At 33.9% G+C, this 12,520-nt stretch overlaps 1 protein-coding gene across 2 annotated transcripts in view; it reads left to right on the top strand.

Moving 5' to 3' along the window:
• The window catches only part of HNF4G (hepatocyte nuclear factor 4 gamma), a 119,688-nt gene that overhangs the window by 62,345 nt on the left and 44,823 nt on the right, over positions 1–12,520 (top strand). The window contains exon 3 of one of the 2 annotated variants that reach the window (XM_087420414.1): positions 2,634–2,753. The exons of the other annotated variant lie outside the window; for it this stretch is intronic. The gene's annotated coding sequence lies outside the window, so the exon portion shown is untranslated. The remainder of the gene's footprint in view (positions 1–2,633; positions 2,754–12,520) is intronic. 2 annotated transcript variants of the gene reach the window in all.

Raw genomic sequence — 12,520 nt, 5'->3', positions numbered from 1 at the left:
AAACCTTTTCTAGGCCTCAAATTTTAAAGTTGATTTTGAAAATTCACTCTCCAAAAGTGAATTCAAAAACTGAGTCAATTTAAACTCCCACTTAACGTTTCAACAATTTAAAAAACAGTAAAACGTAGTAACTCTGTTGTGTGTTTACTCACTCTTTTCTGAATGATATGAATCCTTAAAACTCATTTTTACAATCTTTCATTTCCTTCATGATAATGTTCACCTTAGCACAGACTCCTTTTGCCAACTCACAGATAGATTGTTCTTTTACATATAATTAGATGTGTGAATCAGCCATTCTTTTTTTTCTTCTTCTTTATTTTATTATATTATTAAAATTTATAACTTCCCCTTGGCTCCAGGACCTGCCACATTTAACATTTCCAAGATACATAGATATTTGATCTTTTTTATTTGTCATTTGATTTGTACGTTTATTATATCACTTATTTGCCCAAAAACCTCTAATGGCTTCTGATCATTCATGGAAATAAATCTGAAATTTTCTGCTTAGCTCTCTCTAAACCGTCTGTAATACAGTCCCACTCTGAAAGTCCAATTAGATTTCCCACACATCCTTTCAAACATCCATTATTTGCTTTCCTTTTTACCACAAAGTCTTATTTTCTTTTGTCCACCAACCAAAATCTGCTCATTCCATAATGCCTAGCTTAGACCTAATACCATGATTACTCCAGTCTTCAATTATGAATTTTTCTCTGAATTTCAGAAGTAACTAGAGTTAGAATAATTTCATTTCTCACTTATTCATGCTAATTATCCCTATAAATTTTTCTCTCCACAAATAGGTTAAGACTGCTTGATAGTAGAAACCACGTTTTATACTTTTAGGTCCTCAGATTCTAGCACAGTGGTGTTCCTCACTAAGAGACACTTAATAGGGAGTTTAGAAATTGCTTCAACTCTATGCAATTTGAGGAAATTGAACATTTGGACATTTTTGAACAATTAGCTTAGAATCATGCAATCTTAGAACTTTTAAGCATTAGAGATCTTAGGGATTAATATACCAAATTCTTCATTTTACCAATAAGAAAACTGAAATTTAAATTGGGGCAGTATGGATCAGCCATTCTTAATAGCCTTTATCTCAACGTCTTTGATATCCTTTCTCATTGTCTTTCCTCAAACTTCTATTTATTTTTTATTTTTTTTCCTCCTCAAAACCCCAGTACATAGCTGTATATGTTGTTGTTGTAAGTCCTTCCAGTTCTTGTATGTGAATCACTGCCACAGCACGGCTACTGACAGACAAGTGGTTTGGTTCCGTGCTCTGGAAACTAACCCTGACCACCAAAGCGGAGCGCGCCAAACTTTAACTACTAGGCCATCAGAGTTGGCTCCCTCAGACTTTAAATGGAATATACGTGTTGTGAATTTTTCTATTAGAAAATATTAAAAGACAATGCCTGATTCATGCTTTGGTCAAAAAAGCCGAAAGCACTTTAGAAATTTGAAGCAGGAAGGGATTTAATTCAAGGAACAAAGCACTCAGAAAACCTTTCACGGCCTGGAGAAACAAAATTCAGGAAAGAATGGTGTTAGCTTTCAGGTTCACCCCTAACTTTAGAGAGTCAAGGAGCTGCTAGCACTGATCATACTGCCTCCAACCTTGAGGTGGCTGAGGTCCAGGAAAGCAACCGAGGCCCGTACAGAAGCTCTTATATCGTGAAGCCCAAGTATTTATTCACATGCTTCTGTGTCTCTTCTACCTTCTGAATGTCATGTGAGTGCACCTAAATAGCTGAATCTGAAATGGAAAAAGAAACTTATTCTTATATTTACATCTTAGTTCTTTATCCCAATAGTTCTGTGACCTTCAATTTAAGGGCAAATGTTCCCAACAACACGTCAGTAGCTCACAAATGATCAGTCTGCTGTAACACTGACCCATAATTGATGTTTATAAAAATAGAATTGTTAGTGCTGGAAGGGACTAGAACTAAACTGAACCCATCTTCTTATTTAAAAGATCAAAGTCACATCGCAATGAAGTTGGAGGGCCAACTTTTTTAAACCTCCCTCCATGGCTGGAGATGGAGTGTTTTCCTGCTATGCTTGTCTCTGAACCAGCCATTGCTCTATGATTACAGTCAACTTAATTTTATAACCTGATTTAATAAGTACTTCTAGTGCCTACTTATTTAGTGCTAAGACCATGTTTGAGCTTGATAAGACACTTCAAAAAATTTTACTAGATCTTTATCACATAGGTGCAAATGAAAAGGGAGTTAAGACTGCTCATTGCTGTTCCAAGATTGAATCACCATTTTATCTGATGACTTACAAATGGGAAAGTTGACCAATAAATCTATTTAATAAGATCTCTCAATATTGTGAATGATTCTCCTGGTAGCCAGATATTATAAGTCTATCGTGGCCACTTCTCATTTTTACTTGTTGCTGTGGATGGAACTTGCTGTGGCACTGGGGTTTTCTTCAGTATAAACCATTCCAAAATCACACTGTTATTATGGCTGCTTTGTCCTCAGGCTCTCTAGTATTCCTTTTGGGCTATTGGTCTTTCCACATGCAGTTAGGGGATTAAGGTAAATCATGTAATCCATGCAGCATGTCACTCAATAGTATACTTTTGGAAATTGTTTCCACAGGAGCAGCAGTGAAAGCAGCCAGTCTGAGATATTGACCCTATAGAAAAAACTGACAGCTTACTCCTTGTATTGATTCTACTCTTCTCTACAAATATAGACTCCGTTCCCTACCACAGCCTTGTAAGTGGTGACTGCTGAGGTTTCTAAATTGCTTTGTAAATTATTTATTACTCGGACACCTTGTAAAGACCTCTTTTCTTCTTGTCCGACTTGCTTGTGCTTCCTGAGGTCTCACATATATTGAAAGGTCTCCATGTGTATTCTGACCACAACCCTCTTACAGAACTCCTTTTCTTCCTATTTTATATTGCAGATATGATTTGTTCTACCCATGCTATGATTATGCCTTTTGTCATTCTTGTTTCTGATATGTTGCCTACAAAATATTGTAAATGCTTGTATACATATGTTCGAGACTGAGCACTAGACAGGCTGGCAATTTGGAGCCCAGCAATGGAAAATTAGCACATTTTCCAACAAAAATTTTAAAGTATTTGAAGAACATTTATTTAATGATGGAGAAAACAGTTTCTATTAATAAAAATTGTCTATCGCGGTAGATGTACATATTTAATTCACTTGCACTAAGGTAGTAGAGTCACTGTTCTGAAAAAAATTGCAAATGCTTTCTTTCTTTTCTGAATTATTTTCTTCTCTCTTAGATTTTCTTTTGCCATTTTGTGAACCATAAGAATTTTTGTTTGTTTGTTTGGTGAGGAAGATTAGCCTTGAGCTAACTTCTGTTGCCAGTCTTTCTCTTTTTGTTGAGGAAACATTGGCCCTGGGCTAACATCCGTGCCCATCTTCCTCTACTGTATATGTGGGACACCTGCCACAGCATGGCTTGATGAGCGGTGTGTAGGTCTGCGCCCAGGATCCGAACCCATGAACCCACTGCCACCGAAGTAGAGTGTGCCAACTTAACCACTACGCCACCAGACCCGTCCTAGGATGCTTGTTTCTTAACATTATTCCAATGTGTCAAGGCTTAGCTGAAGGGCCATCTCCCCAGCAATCTATCCCTCTTATTCCTACCTACTTGTTTCTTCCCTTTCTAAATTCTTCCAGCATTGATAATATGGATCACCCTAACTAGATCTGAGATTAGATACCATCTTATCTGGTTAAATAATTGTTTCCCATAAAACTGTCTATCCAGCTAGAAACATGTAGGGCAGGGAAGATGCATTTACTGTCCCTTCAATAGCTACTTAATGAAAGATTAAAAGGAGAACTGAAATCTGGTTAAAGCAGAGAGTATTTTCAGATAAAATGCACATTCTAGCACTAAATTTGAGTTTTATAGTAACCCTCTACGTTGGTACAACATTTTACATCGATATCCCACTCTCACCTAATATAACCTACTATACCACACTACGTCATAGATTACATAAAGCTTTCACATAATTTGTTTCATTTATTCCTCAAAACAATCTTATGAGATGAGTCTTATTATCCTCATTTTGTAGAGAAGGGCCAAAGCCTGTAAGAGGTTACGTGATTTGTCCCGAGTCGCACTGATGTCCGTTACTTTCTATCCAGCCCAGCTGGCCTCACACAGTGGCTCATGTCGTCCTCGCAGGAACCACGTGAGGAAGGCCAGAAAGACATTTTTACTTTTGATTTATAAGCAATGAGGCTGAATTCTCTTGAGAAAAAGTGAAAGAAGCACCCATCCTAGGCAGTCTCTGCCTGTTCCCATTTGGAGACAGAGGGTGAGAACAAGATTGGCTTGACACAAAAAACAGATGGCAGCCTACAGACTTGCTGTCTGCAAGAGATGCATACGGGAACAGAGTTGGAATGTGATTTAAAAATATATATGTATACACACATATATATATTCAGATATATATATGTCATGAAATATTAAAATATGTGTGAAAACATATATTTATCTCTGTTTATATTGTTAAGAGATAAACTGAGGCATACGAAAAGTTGTAAGAGTTTATTTAAACAAAAATCAATTCCAATTGGACAGTGCCAAAAGAGAAGTGGTGGGGAGCTGTCTGCTGGCCAGGAGCTGGGGAAAGACATATAGAGAAGGTGTAGAAGCAAATAAAGGAAATTATTGATTGGCTATAGCTTAAAGCCTAGTTGGCTGATTGTGACTGGTTGTCCTTATATTTCAGTTTCTTTCCCTGGAGGCGCTGACAGGCTTAGGTGTTGGTTTCCTTACATTGGCCCACAAAGCGATAGAACCACTTCAGTCTAACGGCCTCCTTGTTTAATTAATTTGACAATAGACATTTAGTGAAATTTGGGATAAAATGGAAATCTCACCATTGGAATGGACCAGATTTGTGTTAAAAATCTTAGAGGAGGAAGCAAGGTAAATGTCTGGAGGGAAAGGAGCTGTTAGACTGAACTGGACCAGGTAGACTGTCTCATGTCGTAGGAAGGAAGAGGGGATGGTGGGACCTGGGTTTCTCCACCTTGGGGAGTTCCTAGGAAAGGCTTCCTTCTTTCTCACAAAATGAATCGTTGAGGCAAACGTTATAAAGGTAGCATTGCAAAATGTTTGTAACTAATGAGTATTTCCAACAAAAGTGTAAGAGATTGTCCATTCTACTGTATCCTTATTAGCACTGGGTATTGTAATTGAAAACAAAGTGCTAATTTGAAATGTAAAAAAAAAAATTACTCTAGAATTTTCAGTTAGGGCTGAAAATTTTCTATCTGTCTAGCAATTGTTTTCTATTTTTCAAAATCATATATATTCTTAACTTTTCCTTTTCTCTATTTTAGTAAGCGTTTTTTTAAATTAACTTATATAAGCCTCATAGTTTTTTCCTCCTGTTTAAACAACATTTGGTAAGCATACATAATTTCCACTGACATTAATAAAAATTAGAAATTTCTTTGCTGTACATACTAATTTCATTAAGCCTGACTATGTTTTTATTGCGATTCATTTCTCAAAGAAATATTTGAAAATTTGTCTCAAGTAATTGGGAATACATTTTCTTTTATTTTCTCTGTTGCTACATTTCCCATACCAAGCAAATTTGCAGGCACAGACATCAATGCCAAATAATAGAATCCACCCTCACTGTGTTAACATTTTTCAAACATGAGGTCTCTGAGCAGCGTTGTATTGGTATATAAATAATAATATATATTAAATGCTTATATACTACTAACTAAATACTTATATACTTAAACTTAACTTAAATAATTTAAATACTACTAACTAAATAATTATATATTACCAAATAAACTATATAAATACATAAATATGTATTATATACTACTAATGAAATGATTATAAACTTTGAGTTCATTCATGAAAATTCATTGAGTCCATATTTTGTTGAAAAAAATTTTGAAAAAATCTGAGTTGTATAAAACATTGAACCTTCCTGCAAGAAACAGAGATCATAATGAGATTATGAACATGTATTCAATAAATTAAGAGACAGTGTGAAATAAATGCCACAATAAAATCAGACAAAGTATTTTTGCAGGGAGTGAGGGAAAAGCATTCCCCCTCCTATCCAACGCGTGCGCGCGCGCGCACACACACACACACACATACGGCTGACAATGTAGAAGGAGACTAAAGAAAAATCATGTGGTAGATAAGTGAAAATTTAAGTCATTTTTATTGCCTAAAATAATAAGATGAACATTAATAAGGTATTTTATTATAGTTGCATAAATTGGGTTTTAATTTGTGACCGTTGAGAATACTGCTACTGACTAGAGATTAAATTTGTTTTTATTGAATGTAATAAATAAAGATTGCACATTAAAATATTATGAATCATGTGTTTAGAAACAATTTTATCAAGTGCAGGTACTATGATTTATTAATCCTTGAAATTATTGCATAGTTTAGTGCTTAGAACATCGAAAGTGATCATTAATTTTTTTGAATGAATGAATGATGGTAAAATGTAATGTTTGAAAGGGCAAAATTTTAGAATTGTCATTAACTCAGCATAAGTAGAAATAGACATGCACTCAATACAAAATCATAGAAAAATATATTTCAGTTTAACAACAAACATTTGCTTTAAAAAGGTGGCAATAGCAATTTTTATTTAAATTGATTATAAATTATGGCCTGCCAGCAAGGTAATGTTTTGGTAATGAGGAAGCTGCATCATTTCATGAAGTTTGATCTCTATAAATGAGTAATTATCATTGAGGAGTAATTTAGTATATGTTATCAAATAACAAATATTGAGGACAGAATGGGATGAATATCATAAAAGAGGGGAAAAGGCAGTAATTTTGAAGCAAAATGAATTTATGCTCATTCTGTTTGTGCTTTTGCAGTATAATCACAGATTATACTTTTTAAGATTTAAGGATTAAACAGTGCCCTGCTCATTTTGTTCTCTTCCTTGAAATCACCAACAATAGTATTTCATGTCACACAAAGTCATACAGAAAACTTTAATATAATTGTAATATCTCTGAAATCTCCATTTGCAATACCCCCATGTGGTGGCCTTCACTGTTATGACTTCTGTTAGTGTTGTTAAGGATGGAATGTTATTCTTAAACAGGACTTCAAGGTACTAACCTGTGATACTACTATAGGCTTCAGAATTCACCATGCTCAGGAGCTGGCAGCTTCCTGATATTTAAGTGTCTCTGCCTGAGCATGCTGTCAACTTTGGAACTTGTATAAAGCAGGTATAATAACTTACATAAAGACAGAACATATTATGTTTATTACCATGAAATATTTAGTATATGCAAACACATTATGTTTGCAGTATAAAGAATAACACTAAAATAGGCACAGTATAGCCACCTCCTTACTTAAGAAAAAGAACATTATCAATATCTTTATATTTTTCTCTTTGCCCTTTTTATTTATCAATTGCATATTCCCTCCCTCCTCAACAAAGCCTTTGAATTTTGTGAACTGCTGTATTTATAAGAATGTACTATTAATAATTTAGGATGTACTATTAATAACTTATGATTGAAAGACATATGAAATACCTATGGGAAAAGGAACATAATATCAAAACTAACATGTAAAATCTGTCACTTCTTCAAAAGTAATTTTATATTTAAATCTAATTTTAATGTTATAAGTGATATGCAGAACATTTGGAAGGTATAGAAAATTGTGCACAAGATAAAATGAAATTTATGGTAAAAGATACTTCTTAAAGGTAACTAGTTTTTTTAAAATATTATTTTGGTCACTGTTAGTCTTTATTCTTTTGCTTTTTGTCATGAACTCTATTTGACACCTGCTGGCAGGGTTCTAGTAGCTTCCTGAAAATCTTAATATTCTGATTTCTTTTCACCTTGTTGATCTCACATCACCTTCACAACATTTGAGATATTTTTATTTATGTTTCTGGTATCCTTCAACTTTTAGCTATGCACACAAAAGCTTGATGTTACTATAGTTTTTTTTTTAGGACATTTTTAATAATTTTGGCCAGCATGCACCAGAATTCTCCATCTCTTAACATTAACGGGGAATTTATTCTGAAATGTTAGAATTCTTAAAGACACCTGTTCTTACCACTTAATTTATACAAAGAGAGAACCTCTCCTGAGAAGTTCGGAAACGTATAACTGGTTGTCATGAAAAAGTTCCTATAACATTTGGCTTTTGTTCCATGAAAATCAATAGGACTGATGCTACTACAACCAGAAAACTGAGAAAAAGATATAAGAAACATAGAAACAATGCCATATGTGGAAATTATACTACAGTGGAGCAGCATCGAATTTAGTATTACTATATGTATAAATAGCATTAAAATAAGTTTTTAAAAAAAGGTTTTGCTGTGTCTCAGATTATCAGCACAAAATTTATGATTATGAGAATTGCAGTTTTAGGTAAAATCAAATGCAGCAGTGTCTACTAGATTTACAAACGTTATCTTATCAACCAAATACAAATTTTTTGTAGAAAGTGCATGTCCTCAGTTTCAATGCCCTATGATTCAGAATACCTTGGTTCATAGGGTCCACAGCCCTTTGCTTGCTCTCCACTAGGTTCGACTGGGTATATAAATGCTGCATAGATGGGAAGAGTTTAATGACCGAGAACCAAACAGAGCCGTATATTTGTATTTGACTCTACTTTAAAGCTATCTCAAGTTCCTTAGGTACATAGAAGAGCTGTTTTAAAACAAAGTCTTTTCTCTCTATTGGCAGAAAGAAATGTGTTTGTGTTTGGGTGTTGTGTAAATATATTTAACTTCATTAGGCAAAGGACATCACATCTGATTCCTTGTAGAAGGAAGTCCTAACTGCTGGACATAATAGAGAAATTAAAAAGGTATAAATCTCCGTACATAACATATCTAATAAATAACTCAAGGAGGAAAAGATAACATTGTTTCTTATAGCTATTGAGGAGAAGCACATCATTATATATTCAGGGCAGAAAATCTTTATTTCATCTTAATTCCTATTATGAAATCTATTTTCCTCCTGGTTGCTCCCTGATCTTTCCTAGATGTCCTTGTTTTCTTTACAGTACTGAAAGAATCTTTCCAGATAGTTCTGTGTTCCTAGCTTTTGTTACTCTATGTTTAAATTTACTCATAGGATTCCCTGGAAATTTTTTTATTAAAAGAAGATTCTTATGCTATGATATGCCAAACCAATTTAGAAACTAAACTTTCATTGCATTGAATATTATCCTGGTGTCTTAGTTTTCAGTTATAAAAATTTTCAAAAGATGTACAGATACTTTAAAAAATACTCTATAATATGACTAATATAATATACATATCAATAAAGATTCACTGGAAATTTTAAAAGAAATTTAAAGTATTTATACTGTAGGCAAACACCAAGACATTTGGAAATCATATAGAATATTCTACCGTATAATCCTTTATATCAGAGTATCAATACACAGCTCCAAAAAAAAAGGCAGGCTTAATGCAAGAGATACATATACTATTGTTCCAATAACATTGTTTATAAATCAGATTTCTCTAAAGGAATTATATTTTCCCAATTATGATCATTTGTTTTGGAGTAGTATTATTCAAAATCCATACTCAGTGTTTGGGTCTTCTGTTAACTTGTGTCAAGTTAACAAATAAGAGGAAAAAAAAATGAGACTCCACTATGAACAACTGTATGCCAACAAATTTAATAACCTAGATGAAATGGAAAAATTCCTAGAAAGACACAAAGTATATAAACTGACTCAAGAAGAAATAACAGATCTGAATAGACTATAATAGATAAAAAATTGAATCAGTAATCAAAAATTTCCCACAAAGGAAAGCCCGCCACTAGATGGCTTCAATGGTGAATTCTAACAAACACTTAAAGAATTAGCACAAATCCTTTGAAAACTCTTTCAAAAACTGAAGGGGAGGGAACACTTCTGAACATATTCTATAAAGCCAGGCTTACCTTGATACCAAAACCATACAAAGACATCACAAGAAAAGAAAACTACAGACCAATAACTCTACGAATATAGATGCAAAAATCCTCATCAAAATACTAGCAAACCAAATGTAACAACATAAAAAAAGGATTACATGGGGACCGGCCTGGTGGCGTAGCAGTTAAAGTGCGTGCGCTCTGCTGCCCTAGCCCGGGGTTGACCGTCGCACTGCTTGTCAAGCCATACTGTGGTGGTGTCCCATATAAAATGGAGGAAGATGGACGCGGATGTTAGCCCAGGACCAGTCTTCCTCAGCAAAAAGAGGAGGATTGGTGACCGATGTTAGCTCAGGGCTTATCTTCCTCACCAAAAAAAAAAAAAAAAAAAGAGTGGGGGGGATTGCACATCATAATTCAGTAGGATTTATCTCAGAAATGCAAGGGTGGTTCAACGTACAAAAATCAATCAATGCATACTAAAGGAATGGAAGACAAAACCATATGACCATCTCAGTAAGCACCTGACAAATTCAACACCCTTTCATGATAAAACGCTTAAGCTAGAAATAGAAGTGAACTTCCTCAACCTGATAAAACATATCTATGAAAAACCCACATCTAACATAACACTAATGCTTAAAGACTGAAAGCTTCCCCCAGATATCAGAAACAAGACAAAGATGTCTGTTTTTGCCACTTCTATTTAACTTTTTATTGGAGATTCTAGCCAGGACAACTAGGGAAGAAAAAGAAAGAAAATGCATCTAGATTGGAAAGGAAGAAGTAAAACTATCTCAATTTGCAGATGGCATGGGTTGTATATAGAAAGTTTCAAGGAATCCCCACAGAGCTCTTAGAGCTAATATATTGAGTTCAATAGAGTTACGGGATACAAGGTTGACATAAAAAATTCAGTTGTTTATTTATAAATTAGCACTGAACAATCCAAAAATGAAATTAAGAAAAGAATTCTATTACGATAGCATCGAAAAGAATAAAATACTAGAGAACAGATTTAACAAAAGGAGTAAAAGACTTGCACATTGAAAACTACAAAACGTTATTGAAAGAAATCAAAGAAGACCTAACTAAATGGAAAGAGATCTCATGATAACGGATTGGAAAACTTCGTATTTTTAAGAATGCAGTATTCGCCAAGTTGATCTACTCATTCAACGCAATCTCAACAAAATCCCACCTGTCTTTTTGTGCAGAACTTGACAAGCTTATCCTAAAGTTCTTATGGAAGTGCAAGCAACTCAGAATGGATAAATCAATCTTGAAAAAGAAAAGTATGTTGGAGGACCCACACTTCCTGACCTCAAAACTTACTATAAAGCTACAGTACTTAAGATTGCATAGTACTGGAATAAAAAGAGATATATAGATCAATGGAATAGAATTGAGAGTCCAGATATAAATCCATTCACTTACAGTCAATTGATTTTGACAAGGATATCAAGACAATTCAATGGGTAAAAAAATGGTCTCTTCAACAAATAGTGTTGGGACGTCTGGAAATTCATATGCAAAAGAATGAAGTTGGACCCCTACCTAACACAATATCAAAAATTAACTCAAAATGATCAATGGATTAACTATAAGAACTAAAAATATAAAATTCTTAGAAGAAAACTTACCTTTACATCTCCATGGCCTTGGATTAGGCAATGGATTTTTAGATCTGACACTAAAAGCACATCCAACAAAAGAAAAAATAAGTTGGACTTCACCAAAATTAAAAATCTTTGTGTTTCAAAGGACATTATCAAGAAAGTGAAGAGACAACCCACAGAATGGGAGATAATATTTGCAAATCATATATCTATTGATGGTCTAGTATCCAGAATATAAAAAGAACTCTTACACTGCAACAATAATATGACACATAACCCAATTACAAATGGGCAGAGGATTTGAATAGGTGTTTTTGCAAAAAAGATATACAAATGGGAAATACAATTTAGAACAAGATAAGACTTCACACCTACTATGATGGCTATAATTAAAAAGACAGAAAATAACAAGTATTGGCAAGGATGTGGAAAAATTGAAACCTCGTACATATTATTGTATGGAATGTAAAATGTTGCAACTGTTTTGGGAAAAAATTTGGCAGTTTCTCAAAAAGTCAAATACAGAGTTACCATACAATCCAACAATTCCACTTCCAGTTATGTACCCAAGAGAATTTAAAATATATGTTTATACAAAAACTTGTATAGCAATGTTCATAGCAGCATTATTCTCAGACAAAAAGTGGAAACAATCTGTATTTCCATCAACTGATGATTAGATAAACAAAATAGGGTTTATGCATACAATAGAGTATTATTCAACCATAAAAATAATGAAGTACTAATACATGCTACAACATGGGTAAATCATGAAAACATTATGCTAAGTGAAAGGAACAAGACAGAAATACATGTGCAAAATATTACACAATTCCATTCATATACCATGTCCAGAATGGAGAGATCTAATAGAGAAAAACATAGATTAGTGGTTTCTAGGGGATAGTAGTGAGTATGGATTTTTTG

Source organism: Ceratotherium simum, chromosome 31, assembly GCF_057802395.1.
Source record: "Ceratotherium simum simum isolate JZ-2026a chromosome 31, ASM5780239v1, whole genome shotgun sequence".
Classification (NCBI taxonomy): domain Eukaryota; kingdom Metazoa; phylum Chordata; class Mammalia; order Perissodactyla; family Rhinocerotidae; genus Ceratotherium; species Ceratotherium simum.
This window is presented reverse-complemented; position numbering and strand designations above follow the sequence as displayed.